This window comes from Ornithorhynchus anatinus, chromosome X1, assembly GCF_004115215.2.
Source record: "Ornithorhynchus anatinus isolate Pmale09 chromosome X1, mOrnAna1.pri.v4, whole genome shotgun sequence".
NCBI classification, from domain to species: domain Eukaryota; kingdom Metazoa; phylum Chordata; class Mammalia; order Monotremata; family Ornithorhynchidae; genus Ornithorhynchus; species Ornithorhynchus anatinus.
In genome coordinates, this window is record NC_041749.1 from 74,156,530 (window position 1) to 74,174,425 (window position 17,896).

General features: G+C 42.5%; 1 protein-coding gene and 1 non-coding gene across 3 annotated transcripts in view; both read right to left on the minus strand.

The window, feature by feature from the left end:
- The window catches only part of CACNA2D3 (calcium voltage-gated channel auxiliary subunit alpha2delta 3), a 1,019,762-nt gene that overhangs the window by 829,093 nt on the left and 172,773 nt on the right, over positions 1-17,896 (minus strand). The gene's annotated exons all lie outside the window — the stretch shown is intronic.
- LOC114807143 lies at positions 3,179-3,314 on the minus strand. The gene has a single exon (XR_003755196.1). It is a non-coding gene; the product is annotated as a small nucleolar RNA SNORA7 (small nucleolar RNA).

Sequence of the window (17,896 nt, forward strand, 5' to 3'; positions counted from 1 at the left end):
AAATGCCGTTATTATGGAGGACAAGAGTTCATTGAATTGATCAAGGCAGCTTTATTAATCAATTATTGCAGTTATAGTGGTGAGACTTCCCTAGAGATAAAAATAATGATCTAAGATTAAGGAGCTAAAAAGGCAAAACAGGAGGAGAGTCACAGAGAGACAAAACCCAGAGAAGAAACAGTGTCTCTCTCTCTCTCTCACACACACACCCCCCCCCACACACACACACACCCTCACATTCAGGTAATCGTCCCCTTATATGAACTGTCAGTCAAAGCAGAAAGACGTAAATATAATATTCACCCCACAGCACTTATGTACATATCTTTAAATTACATTTTATAAATCATTTATTCATATTAATGTCTTTTTCCCCCTCTTGGCTATAAGCTTGTTATGGGTAGGGAACGTGTCTACTAATTTTGTTGTACTGTGTTTCCCCATCTTGGCTGTAAAGTCATTATGGGCAGGGAATGTGTCTGTTTATTGTTATATTGTACTCATCCAAGTGCTTAGTACAATGCTTTGCACAGAATATGTGCTCAATAAATACAATTGAATGTTCTCCCAAGTGCTCAGTAAATACCACTGATTGTATGAGTGGACAGTGCCCCTCCCAGATTTGGGGCTGGAAGTGCTGCTGCTATAGGTCCAAAAGTGCTCTCAAGCCAGAAAACTACTAGCAAAGTAATCTGCTTGAAACCCAAAAACTCCCCAGAAGAGCCCTCTGGCCTTGCTTGTGGTGACCGCACAGCAGCAACCTTTCCAACCTGGAGGCTCCAGAAATCCTCCCAGGAAGGGGCATTTGGGCCTGACCCTGATGTCTCCTCTCCTCAGCTGAGCAGAGTAGGTGCTCAGGGATCAGCATCCTCATGCTGGGCCAGGCTTCTGATGACAGGTGTCAGTCTGCCCCTAAGATAAGCTCTTTTACCAAAGCATGCTTTGAGCTATATTTCCAAGATGCATCGGCCCCAGCCAGAGTCAAAAAGGAAGCTCTGGTGCTCTCAGCTGGTCAGTCAGAGACTGCACAACTTGCACGCTCTGACTGTAGGTCATACAGCCTAACACATAGGCTGGGCCAGCCCTTTTTAAGGCACTTTTAAATCATGAGGAGAGGGCTATGAACATTCCTCCAACACCTTTCCTGCTTCCACGAGTTAATACGGGGGTGGAGGGTGGCGGTGGGGGGTGCGCAAAGACGGCTCGTGTATTTGCTGGGCCACAGAATCCAAAAGGTTGGGAAGCCCTGCCCTAGACCATGGTATGCCTGCATAAATAATCACTCTGTTTTTCTTGTTGAGCTAAGTGTGGAATCCATCTCAATGGGGAACAACAAAACCAAACTGCATCAGCAGTTCTCATATATCAGGACCATCCAGTCCAAAAAAAATATGGAAAGAGATCTAAATAAACTTGCTGTGCTCTTTATTCCATAAGCTTCCCCTTGGAAGCCATACATTTGGGGCTTTATTATTTTTTTTCTCCCAAGAAACTGGGTCTCCAACACTGACCTAAGCTGCATTCCTTCCACACATTATCTGAATGGTTCAAGATTTCAAAACATGTGACTGGGTGTTTAATACAGGAAATTATTTATTTACCAAAGAATAAGAGCTCAGTTGAAGTGAGGTAGAGTATTGGACTGTATTATTATTATTACATGGTCTGCAGCACATCCCTACAACCTGGTATGCAATATATGTGATGAATGCCTGCTTCTGTTATACTATCAAGCTGCTTCCTGAAATCTGTAAAGAGAAATTGATGGTTCCAGTTTACAAGGCAATTCTCTTGGGATAAGGTCTGGATCCTTAACACTGCCATTCACAGTTGGTTGCTCTTTAGCCTCTATCTCACATACTATTGATTGGAAAGCTTATCAGGATCCATATTATCAGGCCAGTGTAACCACTACCCATTCAGAAGAAATCTTTTGTAAGCTGTGTTACTTTCATGTGCAGGGTAGCTTCTTTATCTTGAATAATCAAGAAGGTTTTACTACATACATATACTAAAACAAGCTTTATTATACATATGATACCCTTACTTTGTCCTAATGCATTAGGGTAATGTTTCCCATTTCCCATTTCAAAAGCCAGAAGGCTGTTTGGAAACTGTGCACATGCACACACAAGGCCTAGTTTCAGACCATTAACTTTAGCATTTTTATGAATTTCTAATCACAACCAAAGGGATTATATTTGAAATGGTTTTTAAAAAAGGCATTTGTTCCCAAGATAGACCTTTTACATCATTAGTTTCAGCTTGGAGATAGTTTTATGGTTGAATGATAAACTCTTGAAAATCATCTGCTTACAATGGAGAAAAATAACCCAAACCTTTAACTACAGTGAGTTTTGATGTAATTGGACTTTATAATAGGTTGTGTCTCATCTTCACCAAGCTTTCATAAACACATTTTTCACAAAATTTCCCCTCATAATATTATCTTTTCCCAGGTTTTCAATCAAACACCATGAATAATAAGAGTTGGCATTTTTCACTGAAACTAGATTTCTGATAAAAAAAAAGAATATCCAAAAACTCAAATCAAATGCTAGACACTCAAACAGCTGTTTGAGTGTAGCTCTCCCCATCCTATCTTACCTCCCTGATATCCTACTACAACCCAGCTGGCAATCTTTGCTTCTAAAACACCAACCTACTCACTATATCTCGGTCTCATCTGTCTCACCATCAATCCCTTGCCCATAGTCTCCCTCTGGCATGGTACTCTCTTTCCCCCTTCATATCCAACAGACCACCACCCTCCTCATCTTCAAAGCCCTACTAAAATTACATTTCCTAGAAGAGGCCTTCTTTGATTAATAATTGCATTTAAGCACTTACTATGTGCTAAGCTCTGTTCTAAGCACTGGATATTGTCTTGTCTTATGCTGTCATGTCATCTCCAACCAATAGCGACACTATGGACACATCTCTCCCAGAACGCTCCACCTCATCTGCGATTGTTTTGGTAGTGTGTCCATAGAGTATTCTTGGTAAAAATATGGAAGTGGTTTACCATTGCCTTCTTCTGCACCGTAAACTTGAGAATCGTACTTCCCTAGAGCTTAGTACAGTGCTCTGCACACAGTAAGCACTCAATAAATACAATTGAATGAATGAATGAATGACTCTCTCCCATGTCGCTGCTGCCCAGCACAGGGGAGTCTTGACTTGTAGCAGATTGCCTTCCACTCACTAGTCACTGGCCAAGCTAGGAATGGAATGGGTGTGCCTCTGCTTGACTCTCCCTCCAGTAGTCGAGTGGTAGAGTACTGGAAACACTCCAAGTACGACCCTGAGAGGTCAAGCACTAGAACAGATACAAAGTAATCAGGTCAGATACAGTCCCTGTCCCAGATGGGGCTCACAGTCTTAATCCCGATTTTATAGATGAGGTAACTGAGGTACAGAGAAGTGAAGTGTCTTGCCCAAGGTCACACAGCAGACAAATGGTGGAGTTGGGATTAGAACCCAGGTTCTCTGACTCCCAGGCCCGTGCTCTATCCACTAGGCCAAGTTGCTTCCCAAGCCCTCATTTCCCCAATTAAGCCCTCTTTTCCCCAGTTCACCCTCCATTATGCATCACCTATACACTGGGATGTATGCCCCTTAAGCACTTGATATTTACCCCAACCCACAGCACTTATGTACCTCAATCAGTCATATTTATAGAGCACTTATGGTGTGCAGAGCAGTGTACTAAACAGTTGGGAGAGTACAATATAAGAGAGCTGGTAGACATTCTCCCTGCCCACAAGAAGTTCATAGACTAGAGGGGGAAACAGACATTAATGTAAATAAATTATGAATATTTACATAAGTTCTGTGGAGCTGAGAGTGGGGTGAATAAAGGATACAATTCCAAGTGTAAGGGTGATGCAGAAGTGGGTGGGAGAAGAGGAAATAAGGGTTTACTCGGGAAAGGCCTCTTGGAGGAGATGTGCTTTTAACAACATTCTAAAGGTGGGGAGAATGAGCCTCTCAGATATGAAGGAAGAAGGAGTTCCAGGCCAGAGGCAGGACATGGGCAAAGTGTCAGCCGCAAGACAGATGAGATTGAGGTACACTGAGTAGGTTGACATTAGAGAAATAAGGTTTGCGTGCTGGATTTGTAGTATGAAATCAGAAAGGTCAAGTAGGAACAGGTAAGGTGATTGAGTGCTTTAAAGCCAAATGTAAGGAATTTTAATTTGATGCAGAGGTGGATGGGCAATCACCAAAGATTCTTGAGGAGTGGAAAAATATGGACTGGATTTTTTTAGAAAAATGATCCAGGCAGCAGAGTGACAAATCAACTGATTTGTCTGTAACCGATTAGACTGTAAGCCCGTCAAACGGCAGGGACTGTCTCTATCTGTTGCTGACTTGCTCATCCCAAGCGCTTAGTACAGTGCTCTGCACATAGTAAGCGCTCAATAAATACTATTGAATGAATGAATGAACTGAAGTGGAGAGAGACAGGAGAAAGGGAGGTCAGCAAGGATGTTGATGCGATAATCAAAGCAGGACAGGATAAATGCTTATTCTAATGTGTAACAGCATGAATGGACAGAAAGGTCATATTTTATTGATATCATGAAGTTAGAACTGACATGATATGGTGACACATTGAATATGTGGGTTGAATGAGAGAAATGAGTTGAGGATAATGCCAAGGTTATGGGTTTGTGAGAAAGGGAGGACAGTGGTGCTATCTACAATGATGAGAAAATCATGAGGAAGATAGAGTTTGAGTAGGAAAATGAGGAGTTCCATTTGGTCATGTTACATTTGAGGTGTGGGCAGGACTCCTACATGTCTAAAACTAAGCTCCTTATCTTCCCTCCTAAACCCTGTCCTCTCCCTAACTTCCCCGTCACTGTGGACGGCACTACCATCCTTCCCGTCTCACAGGCCCGCAACCTTGGTGTCGTCCTTGACTCAGCTCTCTCATTCACCCCACACATCCAATCTGTCACCAGCACCTGCCAGTCTCACCTTCACAATATCACCAAGAACCATCCTTTCCTCTCCATCCAAACTCCTACCATGCTGATACAAGCTTTCATAATATCCCGACTGGATTACTGTGTCAGCCTCCTCTTTGATCTCCCTTCCTCCTGTCTCTCCCCACTCCAGTCTATTCTTCATTCCACTGCCGAGATCATCTTCCTATAGAAATGCTCTGGGCATGTCACTCCCCTCCTCAAAAACCTCCAGTGGTTGTCTATCAACCTTCACACGAAACAAAAACTCCTCACTCTTGGCTTCAAAGCACTCCATCGCCTTGCCCCCTCCTACCTCACCTCCCTTCTCTCTTTCTACTGCCCAACCCGTACACTCCACTCCTCTGCCACTCACCTCCTCACGGTCCCCCGTTCAGGCCTGTCCTGCCATCGACCCTTGGCCCATGTCCTACTACTGTCCTGGAATGCCCTCCCACCTCACATCCGCCAAACTAACTCTCTTCTCCTCTTTAAAGCCCTACTGAGAGCTCACCTTCTCCAGGAGGCCTTCCCAGATTGAGCCCCCCTTTCCCTCTGCTCCTCCTTCCCTCCCCTCCCCCCCACCTTCTGCTCTTCCCCCCTCCCCTCCCTTCAGCACTGTGCATATTTGTATATATCATTTATTACCCTATTCATTTTGTTAGTGAGGTGTATATCTCCATGATTCTATTTATCTTGATGATGTTGTTTTGTTTTGTTTTGTTTTGTTTTGTTTTGTTCTGTTTTACTTTGCTGTCTGTCTCCCCCGTTTAGACTGTGAGCCCGTTATTGGGCAGGGATTGTCTCTGTTGCCGAATTGTACATTCCAAGCACTTAGTGCAGTGTTCTGCACATAGTAAGTGCTCAATAAACACTACTGAATGAATTAACATCCAGGTAGAGATTTCCTGAAGGCAGGAGGAAATACAGATGTGCAGAGAAGAAGAAAGATCAAAGCTGGAGATGTAGATTTGGGAATCATCTGCATAGAGATGGTAGTTGAAGCCGTGGGAGTGAATGAGTTCTCAAAGGAACTTGGAGTACTAACTCTGCTATATTGTACTCTCCCAAGTGCTTAGTACAGTGTTCCACACACAGTAAGTGCTCAATAAAGAGAATTGATTGATTGAGAATAGAAGGGGACCCAGAACTGAGCCTCTAGGGGGTCCAACAGTTACAGGGTGGGAGGCAGAAGAGGAGCCTGCAAAAGAGACTGAGAATCAGCAGCCAGAGAGATAGGAGGAGAACCAGGAGAAGACAGTATCAGTGAAGCCAAGGTTAGATAATGTTTCCAGCAGTAACGAGTGGTCCACAGTGTCGAAAGCATCTGAGTGGTCAAGGAGGATTAGGGTGCAGTAGAAGCCATTAGATTTGGTAAGAAGGAAGGCAGTTTCTGTGAAGTGAAGGGAGAGGAAGTATACATGCATAAGTAAATATACATATCAATCATTAGTATTTATTGAGCACTTACTATGTGCAGAACACTGTACTAAGCACTTGGGAGAGTACAATTTAACAGAATTAGTAGACATGTTCCCTGACCATAACAAGTTTACAGTCTAGAGGGAGAGATAGACATTAATATAAATAAATAATTCATACTATATAATTTAAATATATGTATATAAGTGCTGTAGGGTTGGGGGAGGGGCAAATATCCACGGGTCACAGATCCAAGTGCATAATAATAACAATCATAATAATGATAATGGTATTCGTTAAGCACTTACTATGTGTCAAGTACTGTTCTAAGCAGTGGGGTAGTTACAAGGTAATCAAGTTGTTCCACATGAGACTCACATTGTACAGATGAGGTAACTGAGGCACAGAGAAGCTAAGCAGCTCACCCAAGGTCACACAGCAGACAAGTGGTGGAGCCAGGATTAGAACCCATGTCCTCTGACTCCCAAGCCTGTGCTCTTTCCACTAAGCCACATAAACAACACAGAAGGGAGGGCAAGCCGGGGAAAAGGTGGCTTAATTGAGGAAGACCTCTTGGAGAAGATGTAACCTTAACAATGCGTTGAAGGTAGAGAGAGTGGTGGTCTGGCATATATGGAGGCAGGGATGGGGGGAAGGAGTTCCAGGCTAGAGAGATGATGCGGAAAAGGGGTCAGTGGCAAAATAGATGAGATCAGGACATGGTGAGTCAGCTTGTGCTAGGGGTGCAGAGTGTGAAGGCTGAGCTGGAGTAGGAGATCAGTGAAGTGAGATAGAATGGGGCGAGCTGATTGACTGCTTTAAAGCCAATGGTAAGGAGTTTCTATTTTATATGGAGGTGGATGGGCAGCCATTGAAGGGTCCTGAAGAATGGGGAGACATGGACTGAATTTTTTTTTAAATAAATGATCTGTGTGGCAGAGTGAAGTATGGATTGGAGTGGAGAGAGACAGGAGGCCAGGAGGTCACTGAGGAGGCCGCATGGTAGCAGTTTGTTTGGAGAGAAAAGGGGTTTTAGTAATGTTGTGAAGGTAGAACTGACCAGATTTGTTGACAGATTAAATACATGGGTAGAATGAGAGAGATGAGTTGAGGACAACATCAAGGTTATGAGCTTGTGAGATATGAAGGATAGTGGTGCTGTCCACCTTGATGGAAAGACAAGAGGAGGACAGGGTTTGGGTGGAAAAATAAGGAGTTCAGCTTTGGACATGTCTAATTTGAGGTGTTGGCATGACATCCAAATACAGATGTCTTGAAAGCAGAAGGAAACGTGAGATTGCAGGGAAGGAGATAGGTCAAGGCTGGAGATAAATATTTGGGAATCATCTGCATAAAAATGGTAATTAAAGCCATGGGAATGAATGAGTTCTCCATGGGAGTGGGTATAGAAGGAGAATAGAAGGGGACCTAGAACTGAGCCTGTCGAAGATGGGAGGCAGAGGAGGAGCCAGCCAAAGAAACTGAGGAGCAGTCTGAGGGATAGGAGGAGAACCAAGATAGGATAGTATCAGTGAATCCAAGGTTGGATAAAGTTTCAAGGAGAAGGGTGGTACATAAGTACATATACTTATACTCTGCCATTTCCCTTATCTGTAATTTATTTTATTATCTGTCTACCCCTCTGGATTGTAAGCTCCTTGTGGGCAGGGAACATGTCTACCAATTTTGTCACGTTGTACTCTCCCAACTATTTATTCATTCAATAGTATTTATTGAGCGCTTACTATGTGCAGAGCACTGTACTAAGTGCTTGGAATGTACAAATCGGTAACAGATAGAGACAGTCCCTGCCCTTTGATGGGCTTGCAGTCTAATCGGGGGAGACAGACAAGAACAATGGCAATAAATAGAATGGAGGGGAAGAGCATCTCATTAAAACAATAGCAAATAAATAGAATCAGGGTGATGTACATCTCATTAACAAAATAAATAGGGTAATGAAGATATATATAGTTGAGCGGACGAGTACAGTGCTGAGGGGATGGGATGGGAGGGGAGAGAAGAGGGAAAGGGGGGAGAAGAGGGTTTAGCTGCAGAGAGGTGAAGGGGGGGGCGGGTAGAGGGAGCAGAGGGAAAAGGGGAGCTCAGTAAAGTTTACTGCTCACAGTAAGTTCTCAACAATAGAAATGCTGCACACCTGACCTGAGATCATGTTTCAACTAATTCTAAAAGGCTTCCTTTGAAGCTGAAGATTAATTACCTTAATTAACACAGGCAACATCAACCATATTTTAAATCAGGTAACATGACAAATATTCCAAATTCACAAAAGCCTTTTTTACATAAATCACATTTATGAATTATGGTATTTGGGGTGAAAATCAACTTTGGGATGGATTCTGCAGTGGTAATACCTCAAAAAATGCACCTAGAAAATATGTAGAATATTTATTCAGCAAAGTATATAGTCTCAAGGGCCCTGTAGGCTGGTTGAATCCCTGAAAACTCCCCAACAGAAATAACTTATTCATTTAACAGGAGGCAGGGAGGCAGGGTGCAGTTCTCTCCCTTCCACCTCTCAAAGCAAGAGGGGTGTTGGAGGAATAGTATAGAGTGGCAGGAGTTAAGCCTGCATTTTGAATCGTCTCACCGTCTCTGGGAATCCAGATCAAGGGTTACCAGAAGAAATGACTTGTTTATTTAGAGGGGCTATATTTGGGAGTAAAGGGTGGTAGAGTAGAAGACTGCATTTTGAATAGAAAAATTAAGTTTTTCATTCTGCACTAGCACCCATGGACAAAAGGATTCTCAGGTTTACATCTGTTTTTCTTTTACCAGTTTTGTTGCTCTTCCTCCTTGTCCATCTTTTATTGCCCTTCAACCCCTGCTGTTGGTTCAGTAGAAAGATTACTCCTCCAAGTAAGAGATCTGACTTTCATCATTATCAACAGTATTTACTGAGTGCTTACTATGTTCAGAGCACTGTTCTAAGTGTTTGGAAGAGTACAATACAATAGAGTTGGTAGATATGTTTCCTGCCCACAATTAGTTTACAGTCTATAGGGGGAGACACACATTAATATAAATAAATAATTTATAAGTTCACATGTACATAAATGCTGTAAGGTTGAGGGTGGGGCAAATATCAAATGCCCAAAGGTCACAGATTCAAATGCACAGACAACACAGAAGGGAGAAGGAGCCAGGGAAAAGAGGTCTTAATCAGGGAAGGCTGCTTGGAGATGTGACCTTAATAATGCATTGAAGATGGGGAGAGTGGTGATCTGGCATATATGGAGGGGAGAGAGTTCCAGGCTAGAAACAGGATGTGGAAAAGGGACTGGCAGTGAGATACATGAGATCGGGGCACATTGAGTAAACCTGGTGCTAGAGGAGAGAAGTGTGTGGGCTGGGCTGTAGATCAGTGAGGTGAGATAGGAGGGGGTGGGTTGATTGAGTGTTTTAAAGCCAAGGTAAGGAGTTTCTGTTTGATGCAGACTGGAGATTGTTGAGGAGTGGGGAAACATGTTCTGATTATTTTTTTAGAAACATGATCCTTGCAGCAGGGTGAAATATGGACTGGACTGGGGAGAGACAGGGGCAGGGAGGTCAGCAAGGAGGCCAATAGAGTAGTAGAGGCAAGATAGGACAAGTGCTTGGATCAGCATCGTATCAGTTTGGATGGAGAGGGAAGGGTGGATTTTAGTGATATTGTGAAGGTACAACCAACAGGATTTGGTGAGATTGAATATGTGGATTGAATGAGAGAAAAGAGTTGAGGACAATGCCAAGATTTACAGGACTTCTAGTCCCAGTGCGACCTGTAGCTGGCTAATGTGGGCAAAGACCGCATATGTGCTTCATAGTGCGCTGCCCACCTACCCGTTTAATGTACCATTGCACTCCATGCCCCAGTGAGAACATAACTGGCAGAGGCGAGAGGTTGTCAGCGGCTCTGCCCAAGCTATTAGCAACATAATCAATTCCTCTGAACAGGTTCTCAGTCATGCAGTCTCAGGACTGAAGCACAGTTGTTGTTCCTGATGGGATATTCCATCATCACCATTACTCTTTTTCAGTTAACTGAACTCTCCCAAGCACCTATCTCAGTGCTCTACTTGCTCTCAGTAGTCATACAAAGTAGATAAGAGCATAGCAGGATCCGCTGTTTGAGAAAATGCAGAAAGCTATTCCGTTCCGTGGCCAGAGGTTGCACCATTAACACCAACCAACCACCACCCAAAGCACGCTGTTAATCACTGAGGGACTGAGCAAGTAAGTGAATGTGAATAGCTCAGCACAAACCATCATCACGGCTGGAAAGGCCACGGAAGTTATGTCTTGTTAATGGTTTTTGATACCACCTACCCTACCCCTGTATAAAAGACCTCAGCAAGTAACCAGAGGAGCAGCATGGTGTATTGGAGCATGGGCCTGAGAGTCAGAAGGTCATAGGTTTTAATCCTGGCTCTGCCGCTTGTCTGCTATGGGCCTTGGGCAAGTCACTTCACTTCTCTGGGCTTTAGTTACTTCATCTGTAAAATGGGGATCTGAGACTGTGAGCCCCATGTGGGACAGGGACTGGGTCCAACCCGATTTTCTTGTGTCCACCCTGGCACTTAGTACAGTGCTTGGGACATAGTAAGCGCTTAACCAATACCACAAAATCTACCAAATATCCATGCTAGGATAATGGATGTTTGATTGCTGCTGGAGCAGAAAACACCCAGTGTCCTAGCCCCTTGCAGAGGACTTTTGTACATGGGTACAGTAGGACAGCATTTCTAGTCCCTTCCCCATTAGGTGTGAGCAACGTGCTGCTCAGACACTATTAAGGAACACGTTGCTCACGCCTAATGGCAAAGAGGCCAGAAAAGCTGTCTTAAAGATTGTCTGCCTTGCCAAATTCAAAACTGGCTTACAAGAGGACCACACCCGATGAATTTTAATCTTGTGGTACTAGAGTAATAGCATTTATTGATTATCCACTGGGGTGGAATGCACCGTACTAGCACTTGGAAAAAGTGCAACACAAATTAGTGACTCATTCCCTGTCCACCAGGAATTTGCACTCTAAGGAAGCTATGCTCGTCTCTCTTGTCATCACTGATCACTTGTTCATGCCCTAACCTTGCCTGGAACTAATCTCCCCTTTTACCTCTGATGGACAACTACTCTCCCCATATTCAAAGTCATATTAAAAATTGCATCTATTCCAGGAAGCCTTCCTTGACAAAGCTCTTCTCCCCACCATCTATCTCATCCATGCACTTAGTCTCACCTCCTAAACACTTAAGCACTGACTGCTACAACAATCACTGTACCAAGTGTTAGGAAATTTACAATACAAGAGAGTTAGTAGGCACAATCCCTGCCCACAATTCAATCAATTATATTTAGTGAGCACTTACTTTTTGCAGAGCAACCAATCTCATGCTCATATAACAGGCTTGGGAGTCAGAAGGAACTGGGTTCTAACCCTGGCTCCGCCACTTATCTACTGCAAGACCTTAGGCAAGTCACTTAATTTCTCTGTGCCTCAGTTACCTCATCTATAAAATGGGAATTAAGACTGCGAGCCCTATCTGGAATGGGGATCGTGCCCAACCCGATTATCTTGTATATACCTTACCTTAGTACTGTGCTTGGCATATAGCAAGTGATTAACAAATATAATAAAAAATCATATTTATTGATCACTTACTGTGCTAAGCACTTGGGAGAACACAATACAACAGAGTTGGTAGATGTGTTCCCTACCTACGAGCTTAGTCTAGAGGGATAGATACAACTGATAGATACATAAAAACTAGACCCCTCACAAACATCTAACAAGTCGATAACTATTTGCTTGATATAATCAAGTGGTTAGCAAATTGATTGCTATAACAAACTGATATAATGATCATATAGCCAACAAACAAACTTAATGATGATAAACCTAAAGAAGGACTGCCCTTGCTGCTGATGAACTGTCTAGATATGGTGGTAACATCGCGATCTTGACAAATCCTAAACTATAAGCTAAAGGATAGCTGCAGAGCCAGGGTCTGGATATCTCTTCTTCTGGAGAGTTCCCTGTCCCTCTTCAGAGTGACATCACCCAGGTGCTGAATTTGCAGGCGCATAGTCCACAGTCCAGTCCTGACCTGTCAGTCCTGATCTGGATGATCCAAATTCTCTGGCCTCCAAATCTGTGCAGGGGCATAAGCAACACACTGATGACTCTAGGCCTGCCTCTACAGCAAAGCATTTTGCTACTACCATTGTGCATATGGCCCAAGAACGTCATATAAAAATAAGAAGGGTATGGATGGATCATACTTGATTCTCTTCCCACAGGAAGTGCTCAATAAATACTAAGACTGTGAGCATTCCATGGGACAGGAACTATAACTGACTGAAGCACCATGGCATAGTGGATAGAGCATGGGCTTGGGAGTCAGAATGTCATGGGTTCTAATCCAGGATCCGCCACTTGTCTGCTGTGTGACCTTGGGCAAGTCACTTAACTTCTCTGTGCCTCAGTTACCTCATCTGTAAAATGGGGATTAAGACTGTGAGCCCCACATGGGACAACCTGAATACCTCATATCTACTCCAGTGCTTAGAACAGTGCTTGGCACATAGAGAAACAGCGTGGCTCAGTGGAAAGAGCCTGGGCTTCGGAGTCAGAGGTCATGGGTTCGACTCCCGGCTCTGCCACTTGTCAGATGTGTGACTGTGGGCAAGTCACTTAACTTCTCTGTGCCTCAGTTACCTCATCTGTAAAACGGGGATTAACTGTGAGCCTCACATGGGACGACCTGATTACCCTGTAACTCCCCCAGCACTTAGAACAGTGCTCTGCACATAGTAAGCGCTTAACAAATACCAACATTATTATAGTAAGTGCTTAATAAATACCATTATTATTATCATTATTGTTACCCCAGCACTTAGAATAGTGGAAGAAGCAGGAAGAAGGAAGAAAGGAGGAAAGAAGAGGAAAGAAGCAAGGAGAAAGGAGGAAGAATCTTACTGTCAGTGAGATAATAATAATAATAATAATTCAAAGACTTACTGAACACACATCTCCTCCAAGAGGCCTTCCCAGACTAAGCCCCACTTTTCCTCATCTCCCACTCCCTTCCACATCACCCTGACTCGCTCCCTTTGCTCTTCCTCCTTCTCCCCACTCCAGAGCACTTATGTATACATCTGTAATTTTATTTATTTATATGGATGTCTATTTACTTGAATTGAAGTCTGTCTCTCCCACTCTAGACTGTGAGCTCACTGTGGGCAGGGATTGTCTCTCTTTATTGCTGTATCGTACTTCTCCAAGCACTTAGTACAGTGCTCTGCACACAGTAAGCACTCAATAAATATGATTGAAAGAATGAAAGTATTTGTTAAGTGCTTACTATGTGCCAGGCACTGTTATAAGCACTGGAGTGGTTACAGGCAAATTGCGGTGGACATAGTCTCTGTCCCACATTGGGCTCACAGTCTCAATCCCCATTTCAGATCTTATAGGCAGGACCTCAGGCTAACATACATCAGGGGGTGGTCCCATAGACCCTTTTCAAAGATGGCCACCATGTGGCTTTTCTCACATATAGAAAGGCCCCAGCGCTTCTCTGAGGAAATGATCTTCTGAGGATGGAAGTGATCCATTTAGCAAGGCGACTTTAGGATCTCAAGCTCAACTGCCTGGGGTGCTCAATCAAGAGGCAGCCCTGGAGAAATGCTCCTCAGCAAATGACATCTGAAAATTGTCCTGGATGTGTAGTGTGACATGTGTATGCAGTAAGACATGATGTCTTTGTGCAGAACATGGTGGGGCAGGAGAGGGGAGAATGCTTGGTTCTGTGTCAGAACAACTGAATATCAGGAGCCAGCCTTTGATCTTAGACTAAAGAAGGAAAGCTCTTCACAGATTTCCATAATTTTATAAACCCTTAACCCAGTTAAGGGGTCCACTTCTGCATTTAAGGAGGCTTCCTTACTTAATATCAATGGGGAAACACCAAAAATATCATCTCTATTCTCTTTCAATTTAATTCTACATCTCCAGCAAGGTTGTCTTTTCCAAGAAGACAATCTGCCAAAAGGCAGAGGAATTTTAGATCAGGATTACATGGTGTCCTTAATGCAAGTCATTACCAGAGGCACGACAAAGTTATCCCACTCTAGAATTACTTGAAAAACTCAGTTCCATGTTCAGTGTCATTGGAGCAGGTTGCCACTCATTGCCTATTTACAGAATTGTCCCTTGCTTTATTTTCCAGTCCCATTACCCAGACAGATCTGTCACAAAGGGGCACATCATTTTCCTCAATTTGAGTGACCTAAGCCCTGCCTCTCCGATGGGCTGGTGAAGCTAGATTGCAGCTTATGTTTTGTATTCTCAAAATTGAACTCTGCAACCCTATGCTAGAGGTCATCTTTACCCAAGTTATGATGAATTTAATTTCACTGAAATAATCTTTTATAACAATAGCCTTCAGATTCTTCCTACAAATGCTCTGGAAATTTGAGAGGCATGCTGAAAACACAGCAGCAGGAGGTGGAAGGAAGAGAAGAAAGCAGAAAAGGACACTGAACAAGGAGGTATAGAGGACAGAAAGCCAAATCAATAGGACCAGGCAAACAAGAAGGCCAAAACAGGCTTAGAGAGAAAAAGAGATTTAAAAAGAAAGAAAAACACAGAGAGACAAAACATAGAAACAGAAAAAGAAACATAGATGGCCTAGTGGAAAGAGCATGGGCCTGGGAGTCAGAGCACCTGGGTTCTAATCCCAACTCTTCCACTTGCCTGCTGTGTGACCCTGGGCAAGACAGTTACCTTCTTTGGGCTTAAGTTTCCTCATCTGTGAAATGGGGACAAAATACCTGTTCTCTCTTCCCATTAGACTCTGTGCCCCATATGGGACATGAACTCTGGCCAACCTATCTCATACCCCAGAACCTTAGTACCAGCGTTTTGGCACTAGTACATAACAAATACCACAATTATTTTTTTATTCACTAAGAAGCACATTGGACAAAAAGCCAGGTAAACTGAGGTATGGGCAAAAATAAGATGAAAGTGGTAGAGAAAGCCCAGAGAGAGTATTGAAAGAATTTGGATTAAGAGCAAGAGGGAAAGTTGAAATGATAGTCCAAGTACAAAAGTAAAGGGACGGGGAGGGAGACAGAGAGAAAGGAAGTTGCAAGACACAAAGGGGGAGTTGAGTGGGAAAAAGTAGACAGGGAGAAAAGAAAACACATTTCTGTAAATGTTTCATGTGACCCAACTAGATTTAAAAAAAATCAGTAAATCAAACAAAAATAACTAGAGACCCCAAATTTTGCTGTTATTTGTACACATCACAGTAACAGAACATTTTGCATTTGTATATTAATATTAGACTCAGTTCAAAGGAGTCATTTTCAGGATTCAACAACATCCAACTTGCTCTAAGAATAATGGATTCAGCAAAGTCCCCAAACGTGCAGCTCTGAATGCTCTTTCCTTTGCTTTTCAGCATTATTAGATTTAAGGAAATTTGACTCATATTTTTCTAATTCATGTGCCCTTTATTCATTAAATTTTTTTTGTAAGAGCCATTTGATATCCAAGAAGGCTTTTGAGTATTTTATAAGCCTTTGAAGTCTTTTTTTTTTCTTTGAACTAAGAAGCTGTGTTTTGCTAAGAGGAAACCAAATTTGATCTTTAAAAGGCTCTGGCTTAATTTGAAACTGAAACACCTCCAAAGTTCAAGTGTACCCTAAACTCAGAAAAATGGTTTTGCCATTTCATCAATCCTTGGGATCATTTTCTAATTATCTATTTCATTCATGAATGTTCAAATCTGGAGAGGACTGAAAAAGGACAAAAGAATGAAAAATTAATTTTCATATTTTAGAGTCTCAATATCCATTAGTTATTTTTTTAAGGTGGAAAACTAAAGGGCCATGATTTAAATATAATGCCCAGTCATTCAAATGGGATTGGGTAGAAATTAGTGGGTGAGTAATGTGATACCACAGTATAGCCATAATCCAAAAGGGAAGTTTTTTTCTGATTTTCTTATGGCATTTGTTAAGCACCCACTGTGTGCCAGGCACTGTATTAAGCCCTAGGGTAGATACAAGCTAATCAGGCTGGACACAGTCCATGTCCCACATGAGGCTCACAGTCTCAATCCCCATTTTACAGATGAGGTAACTGAGGGTCAGAGAAGTTAAATGACTTACCCAAGGTCACACCGAAGACAAGTGGTGGAGTCAGGATTAGAACTCAGGTCCTTCTGACTCCCAGGCCCATGCTCTTTCCACTAGGCCATGCTGCTTCCCTATGAATTTGGTGAGACTACTATCACTAATGAATTTTCCTCTTTAACCTCATTATTCATCTAACAAACAAAACAAAAAGAATAAGATGGTGGCTATTTTCCCCCCACCCCTTTGTCAATCTCTGTCCTAAGTGAAAATGATTAGTATAACAGCAATTGCAGAAGAGTTATATTATTTAGCCTAACAATAGGTTCCTATAACAAGGAGGCCAACAGGGCCTATTTTTCTACCCTGAAAACTCATTTAATCAATGATTCAATCAATTACATTTCCTAAGTGTTTACTGTGTGCAGTGCTCTGTACCGAGCACTTGGGAGAGTACAATAAGACAGAGAAGGTAGACCCAATCCCTGCCCATAAGGCATTTATAAGCTACTTTGATTTGTAAAGAAAAATCATAGGGACTATAAACTGTCCTCCTAGACATATTAGACCTAATTCTCCCAATGCCTAAAAGTTACTCCCTGGGAATATGTAGGTATTTTGGGAGCAACATAATCACCTTCAGACCACTGGTAGAATTGGGTTCATCCACTCAAAAGACTCTCTTTACTTACAACTTCAACAGTAAATTTAGAGAAAAAGCACCTTCACAGAGAACTCGTGCATATAAGCCACAGCTGGAATCACATAGATTTGAAAAGAGAAAATTATGTTAATTAAGATGGTGGTGGATATTTGCAATATTTTGGATGGCTAGCAAAAATGTCTCATTTTAAGCAAAATGCTTGACATGGTGGATGACCCAACCATTTGTGGACACTTTGGGAAGAGGTGTATCTGCAGAGACAATGCTGCTTTATCTCTTTTGTGTACTGACAGAGTCCAATTAGTAGTGAATTATACTGAGCTAGAATCAAATGCAGCAGAATGCAGAACAAATTATCTCAGTTCAGCATAAGATGTTGGAAAAACAGTTTTTCCCTCATTACCCAAATACCATAATAGTTATATATAGATTATACTATATAGATTATATAGATTATATAGAGATTTTCATTTTCCATCCACCTACCTCCAAACTATTTTGCTCTTGTAGCTTGTTACTGCTTTACTGGGTTCCTTTAATAACTAATGTATCCTGTAACTGAGATGCCTCAGGGAACATACAGCCAGTTTCAAATCCCTATTCTGCCAAACTAAAAAAGTCAATATAGGAGAACAGATCAGCAAGCTGAAATTGTAAATCCATCATCTAGGTTGACCACAGGTCCTAC